General features: G+C 43.9%; 1 pseudogene; it reads left to right on the forward strand.

The window, feature by feature from the left end:
* Window positions 1-1,066: 1,066 nt before the first annotated feature.
* On the forward strand, window positions 1,067-10,426 carry LOC133269194 (CD276 antigen-like; annotated as a pseudogene).
* Window positions 10,427-13,384: the final 2,958 nt, after the last annotated feature.

Below are 13,384 nucleotides of genomic sequence, written 5' to 3' on the forward strand. Positions count from 1 at the left end.
GTCATGTTGACTCCAAGACTCAAATGCGGGAGCTCCCTTCTTGCTGACAGCATCGAGAGCCTGAACGGTACCAAGACCTCCATGTCTTGCACAACCCTGGAGTTTCTCCTTCACAGGGTACAGAGTAATTGCTATACCCAGGGTGACTCAGAACTACGACCAAATAAAGTATTAAAGTGACAAACTTCTTTAAGGACAGTCACTGTGGCATTTGTTTGCAGAATGTCAGTGACAGCTTTGCAGTGCATGTCACCAAGGTTCATGTCGGCAAAGGAGTCCCAGCTGGGTAGAGGAGCCTGGCAGTCAACAAGCCAAACATGAACACTGCTGGCAAATGCCAGCTAGAGCTTTCTATTAGCTGACTACTGTTACAGCACCCATTATTAACATGATTGTGTCAATTTTTATCTTCTACATCTTCAGACGCAGCCAGGCACCATATCAGATCACATTTAGGGTTAGTAACTAATTATGCAATCACAAACCTGATGCCTTTTGAAATGTATTTTGAAGCACAGCTCTGTGCAAAGGGCTGGGGATGCTGCCGGGTTGCAGGACTCTGCCTCACCCCCACACACACCCCAAATGGCGCAGTGGGGCTGCACCGCCTCACAGGGCCAAAAAGACGCTGCTATCACAAAAGCCTGTCCAGCCCTGACTCCCCACGTCGCCTCCAGCAGCGCCCAGACCCAGCGGTGAAGGGCTCCTGTCTGATGGGGCAAGCGTGGCCTTCCCGCAGGGGCCGACGCCTTCGCGGAGGTCGGAAGCCCCCTGCCAGGCAGTACCGATGAGCCTTCGGGAAGGTGTCAGTGCCGACGGGCGGCGGCCTGAGACCCTCCGTACAGCCGGAATGGAGCGTCGGGACTGAATCACCACGGAGCCGGAGTCCCACACCTCAGCTCCCGGCGTGGCAGGGACAAGGCGGATCTCAGCCACCCCACGACGCTAGAGGCGAGGTTTGTCAGCTGCGCGGGTGCCGACCTACTAGCAGAGCCGGCCGCGGGTGCGCACGGAAGGCGGAAATCCCCGTCAGGAGGAGACGTGGGAGGGGAAAAAGGGAAACGGCCTGAACCAAAGAGCCTTTGGCTTAGCGCGGCGCAGCACAACTCGGATAGCCGCCTGCCTCCAGAGCCGCTGCGATGGAGCTGCGAGGGTGAGTGGCGACCTCGGGGCAATGAGAGGTGGGACCCCGCACGGTTGTCGCTGGAAACGGTGTTGAGGCGCGGGCGGGCTGCTGGCGGGGAGGGGAAGGGGGCAGAAAGATACACACCCGCCCTCCTTAATAAAATCCGAGTGCCGCTGCTGCAGTGCAGGAAACGTTCTGCCAGGGTGGCCTTCCGAAATGGAGACAGGACCGAGTTGCTGCGCGGGGTCCCCCCACGGAACCCGGCCCCGGGACGGCGGTTTTAAACGTGCCCGGTGTTGCCTGCGTGTACCGGGTGTGCAGCTGCGCCGGGTGCCCGTGGATGGGAGAGGTGGGTTTTGCAAGGCACCTACGTGGTTCAGCGCTCGCCTGCCTGCCCCACCTGCCTGTGCTCGGTCACCGAAGGCTGCAGGCACGTAACTGGCATTTAATTTGGCCTTTTTGCCGAATATAACTGATGAGAGAAAGAAAGCTGGCCTGCCTTTTTTCATAGCCCAGGTTAGCGTTGGCGTACGGAAGGGTTAGAAAAGCTTCACAGGGCACTTGCTGATGCGAGAAGAGCGATTTCCCCACAAGGGAAGGAGACAAAGCAAACTTCAGCAGCAGGGCAAAAGCCCCCAAGTTATTACTGCAAGCATCAGGACATCTTTTGTCTGGCTGGTTTGTGTCAGAATAGCAGCATCATATAACTCTAAAATAAATAGTACATGAAAAAGTTGAGATGCTCCTAGGAAGAATAATCTCAGCAAACATGAATGTATGAAAGAGGAAGTGCAACTTTCTCCCGTTCCACATGACACTTTAAAAAAATACATAGACATGGAAGGTGTGGGAAAGAATTAAAAAAAAAAATGAAAAAAAATAGAGAACCTATGAAACTAATACATCTACACATGTTCTTAGTGAAGCCCACTGCTAGTGATGGACACAGAAGCTGAGTGCACATACAAGGCAAAAAGGAGGCTTCTCAGCAAGCAAGAGCATTTCTCCCCTTTTCTAACAGGAGCTTAGTGTTAGAGCTATTCCAGACAAACATGGGCTGACACTGTCCCATATTACCACACTCTTACCTCCAACTAAGAGTACGAGCATCTCTAGATCTGTCCAATCTTGATTGTGTCATCATTTATTAAAATAAGAAATCAAGGCCTGCTTTGTATATATACATTAGCTAATCAGTTCTGACCAGCAAGCTAAATATTTGTTGGCATTAGCAAATGCCTACCATGGGAAATTCCCCAAAGAGTCCCGTAAGATCAGTTAACTGTTGTCCTTCATTTGATTCAAATGACTTGCTATACCCCTAGGTTCTGACTTCGGCAGGGAACAATAAACACAGCTGTGAGATTAAGGACTAGATTATGGTGAGCTTGTCTAAACTGACATATGTAAGCATAGCACAAAAGTGATGGCTCTTGCAGTGTAAAAATATGACAAAAAAACCAATACACGTAAAAGCTCTCAAAAGCCACTGACAGAGACAGAACAGAGCTGCCTGACAGTATTGCAGATTTACAAAATATGTATCAGAGTAGAAATGTTCCACACTGTGCATCCCCTTAAACTTTTGAAACCTCATCTATGAAGCCATTCCGACAGACATAAAAAAAGGAAAAGAAAGTGCTTTCTTCATATTCTTCAGTTCAGACTGACTCTTCCCTAAACTTTCTCCATCCCATTCTCTGGAGTCCGGGCTTCAAGTGGAGGTACATTTTGTGTCAGGAACTTTCTCTGCTTTCTCCATGGGAAAGCAAATGTGTTTGGAAAGGTGAGAGTTTTCTTAGAGGGCAGATGGGAGTTAGCAACCCTCCTCCACAGCAGAGAAGACCCGAGTTGTGCTCTGGCAGGTGGTACAAGTAAAGCTGGGCAGAACTGATGCTGGGCCTGGGAGGTGCTGGATTAGTCTCTGCTAGACAAAGAGGCAGGAACTGTGGGGAAAGGGCAGGAAGCCTGGAAGAGGGAGGGGATGTTCTAATGCACAGCTGATGTGGGAACGTGAGGTGAGAAACGAATGCAGGGGGAATGAGCTTAGGTTAGGGCTTGGAGGGAGGAGGGTCAGGCAGGGTAGGGTTGGTTTAGAGAAAAACATAGAGCAGTCTGAGTGGAAGACAATGGAGCTCACTCCTGGGTGGATGTGGGCTTCTGAGGGCAGCACTCCCCATTGCCTCAGCCCTTGGCTCAGTATTGGAGCTAACTGAGGGTTGAGAACAACTGGGGAAGGGAACACACCTGGGTAGTGTGGCCTCACAGTCCTGCTTGCTTGCAAAAGTGAGCTGGGAAATCTGGTGATGAGAAGGCACTTGCATCCCTTTGCTCAGCTCAGCAAGCTTATTGCATGAGAGGTAATATCAAAGTGGGCAATTGCAGCCACACAGCTCTCATTCCAAAACCATTCCAGCATCTTGCTTTTCTTTCACAGAAGTCTTGAGGAAGGAGACCACAACATACGGATAGGCATAGTGGTGAAAGGCTATTTAAAAGTAACTCTTAGGAAAGGGCTGCACATTTATTTTTCTTAAAGCCGTATATGATAAGGGTTAAATCACCTGGATTTTATAGCTATGTTAAACTCGGTTTTCCCATAGCATCCAGCAGGTGTAAACACCAGCTTCATGCCTTCTGCTTCAATTCCAATATTAGCACATTTTACTGCTAGTCATGCCCTCAGCCACCCATCCATAGAGTTACATCGTTTGAACAGAAGTTTTGCAGCTGTCAGAAATGCAAATACTTAATGGGACATTATGTAGTCACAGTACCTAATTTACCTACTTCTGCTACTGTACTAAACAATCAATATTAGGTTTATGGATTATTTAAACAACAGAGATGCTAAAGTCAATCATGTAACCTCTTCTTTGCTTTTTATTTTAGTTATGGATTTCTGTTACTGTTCCTTCACACCATGAGAGCTGGTAAGTTCAGAACAGTTCAGTTAAAAATGAAGCTGCACTCTCTTTAATACGTTTGGCCAAATACACAAGGTAGTTGTAATAGGTACAATATAAGCATCTTCATGTTTTCAGCAAGACACTTAAGAATTCCTTAGAGTGAAGTGTTTCTCTGAAGTGCATCAGGGAAGGAAGAAAACCATTTTTTTTCTATCAGTTTCAGTAGGGAGAAGAGCAAGAACCTTATGGATGCTCTTGCTCAGATTGCTCTGCTTGCTTCACAGACATCCCTGCACCTTTATCTCTGCCAGCAAAAAGCCTTAGAAGTGGGGTAATAAGGGCTGTCAATAAGCAGATCTAACATGCTTGGATAACATCCATACTTATATTATGACTAGTATTACACATCACAGTATCAAGTAGTCAGTATTAGTCTTTTACTACAGTTCCAAAAATCCCTTTCAAATCAAAGATAAGGTTAAATGACATCACCTGCTGATATTTAGATGTTTTTAAGAGTTGTCTTTCCTCTGTTCTTGCTTAATCACTGAGAAGGGCCCAACAAAGTCATCAAGGAAACTCCCCCAAATCAGGGCAAACTGTGCCAGATACAGTCTCAGATGCCAGCTGGCCTGTTCCTGAAGAACACCAGTGACAGAGGTGTGCCTGTCTTCCTGGGGTTCACTTTTCCTGCTGCTGTGACGGGTTTTTTTCTGCTAACTCTGAGCTGGAGCAGCCTTCTTGCAGGTCAAACCTGTTACTTCTTGTCTCGCCCAACAGGGGATAAGGGCTCAGAGAACATAACTTTCCTCCCTGCAAGTACTATGTTTGCTTCAGTGGTATTTTTAAGACACAGTGCCCAACTTCAAAGTGTAGATGAACTATTTCTTGAGTCTTGTGCACCAGCACAAAGACATGCCCCTGCTGGACATTGCTGCCTTCCTCGCACCTCACCATGCATTGTTTCCACAGTTCCAAGCCCTCACTCCTGTCATCTTTCTTTCCCTAGCTCACCCATCCACATAATCCCTTTCCCCAGCTGTAATGTCTCCCATTCAACTGCATGTCTGATGCCCCCCCCCCCCACCCTCTAGTCCAGCATTTACAACATGCACATTGCTTTGGTCTCAGCAACCAGTTACACAAGAGGTTTTGGCTGCTGGAAGGAAGGAGAGGTGACCCATCCCTCTCAGAAGAAAGTCTGTGGACAGAACCACCCTAGCACTCTGGGAGTCACTGACCTGTACTTTCTGCATCACTTGTCAGCCAGCTCATGCTTTTACCTTGCTCTCCAGGAGGAGAGCCTGCCTTTCTCATGTCCTGAGGCCAGGAGAAGTGTCCTGAAAGCCAGACACTGTACTGGCCTACCTCACGTGGCCATAAGAGGTTATAAATGTCTAATGAATGTATCACCAGAGGTACCTGGACATGCTGGTTTCCCAGCTGGGTGTATTTGTTGAAAAGGCGACACCAACCGCAGCAATAAAACGTGATTGCTATGACATGCCCACTTTGAGAAACACTCTTTTACTCCCCCTTTATAATTTTGGGGGTCTCAAAATAATGGCAGTACTCTTTTTCTCATCAGTCTTTACACTTCCTGTGATTTACACCTGGTGGTTTTTGCCATTTTTCTTAATTTAAAAAGAAAAAAAATATTATTGAAGTATTAGGACTTGAGTATATGTCTACAGGCAAGGAGCAGCATGGGGCTGGGAATGCTTAGACCAATTAGTCATCGGAGAAGGAAATAACTAGAAGGCTTTACATTGCAAAATGTCCCTTTGGAAAATACAGACAAACACATGTGGAGAGAATTAGTCACCAGCACACCTGGAGGTAGGAATGACTATAAAGCATTCATGCTCATCTGCCTAGTATAGGTACTAATACTGGAGTTCACCCATGCGGTAGAATATACTTGAAAAGAGTAAAACCTCTTCCACATAACTTCCCTTTTTTTCCTGTCTCTTTTAATCTTGTAGTGGTTGCACTGGAGAAGATCATTGTCAGTAAACCTGGAGAAAACACTACGTTGAGTTGCATTTATCGAGGAAGAAAATTGCACTTAAAAAATCTACGGGTATACTGGCAAATAGATGACGATAAAGAGGAGTGTACAGTTGTACATGCATTGATCTCTGGTCAAGACAATGAAAGTAAACAGTGTATTCACTTTAAAAACAGGACTCGGTTATTCTGGGATAGATTGGAAAATGGTGATTTTTCTCTACTATTACTAAACGTCAGCCAGAGTGATGAACATACATACAAATGTATAGTACTGGAGAAAGCTGACTATACCAGCATGGTTCATCACGCAGAAGTGGTTCTCAGTTTAGCAGGTAAGAACTTGTATCACTTGCACATACTTGCCCAGCTCTCATTCCATCTTTCCAAATTCATGCCATTTCAATATTGTATTTAAGCATACCATTAACTCTGAAACATGGTTCAGCCCTTTGCTGAAATGAAGCCTGCTCAATTTTAATGTTACAGACAGGGAATACAGAACTGTGAGAATCTATTACAGCCGTTTATCCCATGTGGGAGGGCTTTCATCGTGGTTTTCAGTAATATAAAGGCTTACTGGGTAACAGCAGCTTAAGAAGTTGCTTTCTTCCTGAGTTTGGCTTCAGCTTTCTGCTCTTCCAGTAATTCTCTCAGCTCTCTGGCTTACATACCAAACCTGCAGGTGTTTCTCTTACACATCATGAGGATGGTGTGAAACCCAGACCTTCTGCTTCAGAACCCACATCAAAATTTTATATTTTCAGTACATTTTGACACGTCAACAACTATTCTTTTTCTCCTGCTCTCCAGATAGTTATAGCTAACCAATACTCAGTGACCCAATAAGTAACAGTGACAGCACTGGAGAGGAGGTGACTTTCAGCTGCAGGTCTGGCAATGGATAAATAAAACTGACAATTGGAGCTAACTAGAGCTAATGATCATCCCCAACAGCAATGGCACTTACAGCATTTTTAGCACATTGAAGGTTAAATTCACTTCTAACATGCAAGTAGAGTGCTCCATAGAAAATAAGATACTATAGGAAAATCTATCAGCCAACTGTAAGTCCCTTCATGCTACTTCATGTTTTCTAGCTTACAGGGATATCAACCAACGTGTCTGTGTGCACATACACACTAGTGAGGGGTATGCATTAATTCAGAAGTTCCAGAAAGTGCCAAGAGGAGCTTAGGTTTTGTCAAGCTAGTTATGTTTAGCCATGGATTTTGTTTATTTCTTTCACATTGAACCAAGCGTGTTAAGACAATAGCACTGAGAAGCTCTTGCATCCAAGGCAGTCACTAGGCTTTACCCATTGGTTCATCAGGAACATGATGACATGGGAGTCAGATTGTTTTTCAGGGAGCACCGTACCAGAGATCCATGATTCCCAAACTGCTGCCCCACTGCTTTGCAGCACTCACATTTGCTTTTCACTCTGCTAGTTTCAAAGTTCTTTTTTCAGTCTCCAAAATTCAGTTTGGTACAATGCACTATTTAAAGCATGCCTATATCGAACAGGTAATATTAGCCCCATAGAACAATAGACCTACTAGCACAAGTATAATATTCTATTTATTGCTAATAGGAGTGATCAATAGTAAAAACAAGCATTAGCCACTCAACTGTTCACAAAACCAGGAAGCGATAAAAAACAAAACCAAAAACAACAACAACAAAAAAAAACACCACCAAACAAAAAAACCCCAAGCTGTTAGAAAGTTTTAATTACAGTGCCAACAGCAGAGTTCATGATTTCCAAAAAGCTGTGTAGAGAAGCTATGTGGAGCAGGACAGCTTATCTGCTCATTGCTCTTACTGGTCCTGCTTCCTGCCACACCATTCACTCACAGGTTTCTGCACCCTGGCACAAGGAGATTTGATGATCTGCATAACTGTAGATGTTTAACTGAACACACCAAGGAATTGCATATTGTTGACTTAACAATACTGATCCCACAAACATAGCCAAATAATGTCAACTATTTCCAGGAACAAAAAATTGTGCACATGAGCAGAAGTTGCACATGAGAGTGGTTATATGATAGCATACCCTTATTGTCATCACATATTAAAGGAAAACTAAGTAACCTTTCATTAGTTTCCTAACAACATTCCCTCAGATTGTATTCTGGCTAAATCAGAATTCATCTTACTATTTTTTGTTGGTTTCTAAAAGCATTGCCATACTTGAAACATTGAGATATTTTAAAACTTCAAGCTGCAGCAATCAGTAGAAATTCATCATTAACATCAAGGAAACAGGTTTTCACCCACTTTTATGAATACCATGAAATTTGTATTATAGATTCTGTATAAATTTATTTTCAACTGAATCTATATACAAGCGCAAACATACAGTGTCCCAAGATTGACAGACGAGAAGAACAAGAAGGAAGAAAGGGATTCATGCAGTATGATAACAGGGAAGAATAAACTGCCATTGTATTATTAGACAGAATAAGCTGGAGATGTACCTTTCTTAGAAGGAATACCACCAGAATCACAGTAATATGAATAGCACAAATATTTAGTCCTTCAGAACTTTATGCGTAAAATATGGTCAAATATTTGTCTGGTATGAAATGTAAAAACTTATACCTTGGTACATTATTTTTCTATTTTATTTCTAGACACTCAGCAGAAGCGAAGCAATGGGTGTAGCACGGAAAGTCACAAAAACCTGAAAAGAAATGGACAAGGTGCTCAGGCAGCTGGCATCGTTTCCATTGTCATTCTGATAGGTGTTCTAGCTGTAATAATCTGCTAGCTGAGGAGACGGAGGTCCTCTAGACTAGAGTCCTGCACAGGTAATGAGGCCTTTCATTTGCATGACCAAACCTGAAGAATTCTTGGTTTTTTTTTTGCCAAAATATTTAATGTTATCCAGCACGTGGTTAGAAGGTACAAGTAAGCTGCCTGCGCACAACAGCAGGAAATTATGGTGTTAGCAAAAACCTAGGACAGATGTAGTGCCTCAGGACACATTATTCTTTAACATTTTCTGCTGTAGTGCCTGAGCCTCACAGGAGTTAGTTGTTGGTTGTGAGAGTAACTCAGAGTTTGCACCTTTTCAGGCCATAAGTTTCTCAGATGTGATGCCTGCAGCCTGTTCCTGAGCAGATGGAGGGGATGCTCCTCTATGGTGCAGGACTGGGGTCAGTAGTTTGTTCTGCTTAGCACGATCCAAAGCAGAAATCGGAGGATAAATCAATCCCAAGAGCTTTAGAGTCACTAGCTGCACGAATAAGGGTTCAAGATCCTACTGGGATCGAGCAGCTTTCTACAAGTTAGAAGTAAAGCATGTTTTGTCACTCCAGGTTATATACACATACCATTGTATTGATGCATTTTCCCATGTGCGGGACTCTACAATGCTTGACATGAGAGAACAAAAGGTAGCTGTAAAAGACATTTTGTGAACTAGATGATCTGTCTGAGTACTTACTGTAAGCCGCTTTGCGGGTATGCAAGAGGTAACATCTAGGAAGAGGGAGCAGGGACAACAACGCTTTTCATGGACAGGGACAAACCACATTTTCAATCCATGCCCTCTTCCTCATGGCTAGCAAGCCCAGGTGCTTTAGAAAAAGGCAGGGTAGTGATTTTGCCCAGCATCTGCAGCAGCTGTGCTGTGCTAGAAGCCATGCCATTCCTTCAGAAACCACTCATATCTTTCCCAAAACACGGAGCAGGACTGTTGCTTCAAGCTCCAAAAACCGATCCTTGCTCAAATGGTAACCTAGTTTGTAAGCAAATAGAGCATGGACTGCATTTTGCTGTCCAAAGAGCATTGAACGCTCAACGTCAGTGGATGTTGCTTAATATTAATTCAATTTGGCTAAAGATGATAGTTATCTGACACGCTTAAAACAGTTCATTTGTTGCAACAGATGTCCAGCTAAACAAAGACAAAGGAGTAACTAACTAAAAGTATTACAAATATTTTACTGTATTTGTCTCAAGAGTGACTCAACTTCATAGCTTCTATACTCAAGTTCAGCACAAAGCCTTTGGATAATATTTACTGGATATTATAAACTCAAGCACATAAAGTCGTAGCCCTGGTGCTTCTGTCAGCCCTTGCCTTGAGCTCTGCAAGTGTTGGCAAAGGCAGCCTCAGGGTCTTGATTTCTAGAAGTTCCTTCAGCAGTTCAGGCCAAAGGACATAACAAATCAACAAGGGACATGGAGCATACACGCTTAAGGCACCCTCCCTTCCTGTTCTGTAGCTATGTTGAAGCCCCTGTCACCATCAAGACAGCGCCAAATGTTTCAGGCATCCCAATTTGAGGGCAGCTTGGACCAATACCAGAGAAGCGAGAATGATCTAGGAAACGTGACCTCTGATAAAAGACTGGTTATGCTTGTATAAGCTGGAGAAAGAAAAGCTGATTGAGGACACAATAATCCCGCTCTTCAGCAAGTCCTTAAAGAGGATGAGACAAGTTATTTGCTGTTCCAACCCAGCAGACACAGCACTTAAGGCACAACAGGCTGAAACAAAGGAGATTTAAGTTAGATGTTAGGAAGAAAAGATGCTTGTCTAAGGGTAATAGTAGTTGAGTACTGAGGCAAAGAGTTTGTGCAGGCTGTTAAGTCTCTGTCAGTCCAGGTTTGGTGCTATTCTGTTTTTCCTTAATGAAAAAGGAAACCAGTATCTGTCAGAAATTCCTTAGAATAACTGGTGCTACTGTGAGACTGCTGTGATGGCTTCTTGGATAAATCCTAGTCTAATTCAATCATCATTTTATATTTTCAAACAAGTTGCATGTAGTGGATGAGGGGTAAGGCACTGTGGAGGTGCACCCACAGGGACACATTGCCACAACATTTTGCTTTTAAATACAGATGTAAAATAAGTTTCTGCTTTTAGCAGTTTCACTTTATGAAGAAGGTCAGATTGTTTCATAGGAGTTGGGAATCCTGAATACCGCAAACCAAAAAAAAGAGCCTATTGAGACTAGCTCTGCTGTTACAAAGGAAAAAGTTTTGGAAACTGTGAGGAAGGCAGGTTGAAAAGAGCAACTTCATCCCGGTGGGGTTAGTTTCTCCAAACACGCATTACAGTCAGTGGGGAGAAATTCAGAGCTGGAGCAATTCTGAATTGGTTTCTGGAGGGATCCCATCCCTACTTGTAGAGGAGTTTCAGGAAGATTGTTTCCCTTAACCACATCCAGGGTTTGTGCATCCTCTTCTCTGAGGGTGACACTGACAAAGGAGGAAGATATTAGCAGGAGAGCACTTCTTACATTTGCACAAAGAGAGGCACTTTCATTCTATGGCACAAGGGCAGAGGGTCCCTAGTGTCTCAGGTACCCAGGCAGAGGCAGGGTTTTGCACTAGCTGATTCTTTCTCAGAAGCATGAGTATCTCTTTTCCATACCTTTGCAGCTTGTTTCACTGGTTATGTAGGAAAGACAATGCTAGGACAGTTATTTCGGGGGGATTTTTTTTTTAATGTTGTTTCTTGTTACAGCACCTGTCTAAATGGAAAGTGCCAATAATTTGGACAGCTGGAGACGTGTCAGGAGAAGCATCACCCCTTATTGCAGTGGCAGTATTACCTGTAATACAAGTGAGATTTCTGCAGACCATGCCGAGAGACATGGCAAAGAAAAAAGCTTCTCCAACACAAGAGACAGAAAAATCCACTGGATTTCTGTTCCAGCCACTGGTTTTGTCCACACAACAGTTGTGTCACCACACCAGTTAGCCACTTTGGACAGTCCTCTGCAACAGTTTGTCAGTTGTTTGTGCTCCTGCACTGAAGAAAGCAGTAAGCCTGGGACTTAGCTACTCTGTACCAAACTATGGAAAACTGGTGAGTTCCCAGTCTCTCATCACCTTTGATGACTTTGTTAGTAGCAGATGTAACTGCATTTCAGGAACATGGGAAGTCCTTGCTGTGCCTCCTTACCCTGATGATGACTACTGAATATGAAGAAAGGCAGCTAAAACACAACAACAAAAAACAACCAAACAAAAACAAGAAAAAAAACACCCAAAAAATCCCCCCCAAAACCCCAAACAACAAGCTACCGAAGGACTCTCTGCAAAATGACATGTGACTTTTTCCACCTTTTTCTCTCTACAGCACATCTTTTAATTGGTTTCACCAGCTGCATGTTATTCTGTACAGAATTAAGTAAAACATTTTGACCTAGTCCTCCAAAAATGGGAGTTGCTCTGATGAGGTTAAGCACTAAGTATGTTACCATAATGCAGTGTGCTTTCTTTAGATGCACTTGATACCAGCATTTTGGTTTTTACTAAATATTCCATTGAAAAGAGAACTTCCATTTCTGACAGAAGCCAGTGCATACTATGTGAAAGAACAGGCTGTGGAAATCCGACCAATTCGAAACAGTGCCCTCTATGTTAATGTCAGGTTACCTTGACTTACCCTTTTCATGATACAACAAAACCTGTGGTCAAGCTCTGCTTGATTCAGCTAGTCTTTATTTAAGCACTCCTCTGTGGCTTCCAGGGAGCATTTTAAACTGAAATTTTTAAACCGAAATTTTCCACGTGTCCCATCCCTAAAATACAGACACGCTGTTGTGGTTTAAACCCAGCCACACAGCTCGTTCACTCACACACACACCCCCCTTGCCCTCCCCCTGCTCCTGAAGGGATGGGAAGAAGAATTGAAAGAATGTAACTCCCACAGACTGAGATAAGAACAGTCCAGTAACTAAGGTATAACACAAATCACTACTGCTACCACCAATAATAATAATGATAAAGGAAATAAGAAGGGAAGAGAATACATCACCTCACCACCTGCCAACCAATAACTCACCCCACCCGCCTGACCAAGTAGCAACTGATACCTAGTCCAACCCTGCAGTGACCTAGCCCTTCTAGGTAACTCTCAGTTACATCCTGGGCATGACATGCTGTGGTATGGAATACTTCTTTGGTCAGTTTGGGTCAGGTGCCCTATCTCTACTTCCTCCCCTCCCTGGCAGAGCATGAGGCTCAGAAAGTCCTTGGTCAGCCTAAATATTTGAGCAGTAACTAAAAACACTGGTGGTATCAGTGCTGTTCCCAGGCTGAAAGTCAAAACCACAGCGCTGCACCAGCTACTAAGAAGGAGAAAAATGACTGCTACTGCTGAACTCAGGACACACACAAAGTACAGAGTACGTGACTCTGTTTTCCATGAATGTCCAGAAAGCAGTTTCTGGACATTCATGCATTCTGCATGGAACTACAGTTTCCATGTGCCTTCCTATTTCATCTCAGTCAACCAAGAGAAACTAGTTGAAAATAGCAACTTTGCTCATAGTATAAGGTTTTGAAGAAGGAGGAATCTATACTAGTTCTT

This window comes from Pezoporus flaviventris, unplaced genomic scaffold, assembly GCF_033815535.1.
Source record: "Pezoporus flaviventris isolate CSIRO_AGI_PZ_B2104156 unplaced genomic scaffold, CSIRO_AGI_Pfla_v1 ptg000015l, whole genome shotgun sequence".
In the NCBI taxonomy this organism is placed as follows: Eukaryota; Metazoa; Chordata; class Aves; order Psittaciformes; family Psittacidae; genus Pezoporus; species Pezoporus flaviventris.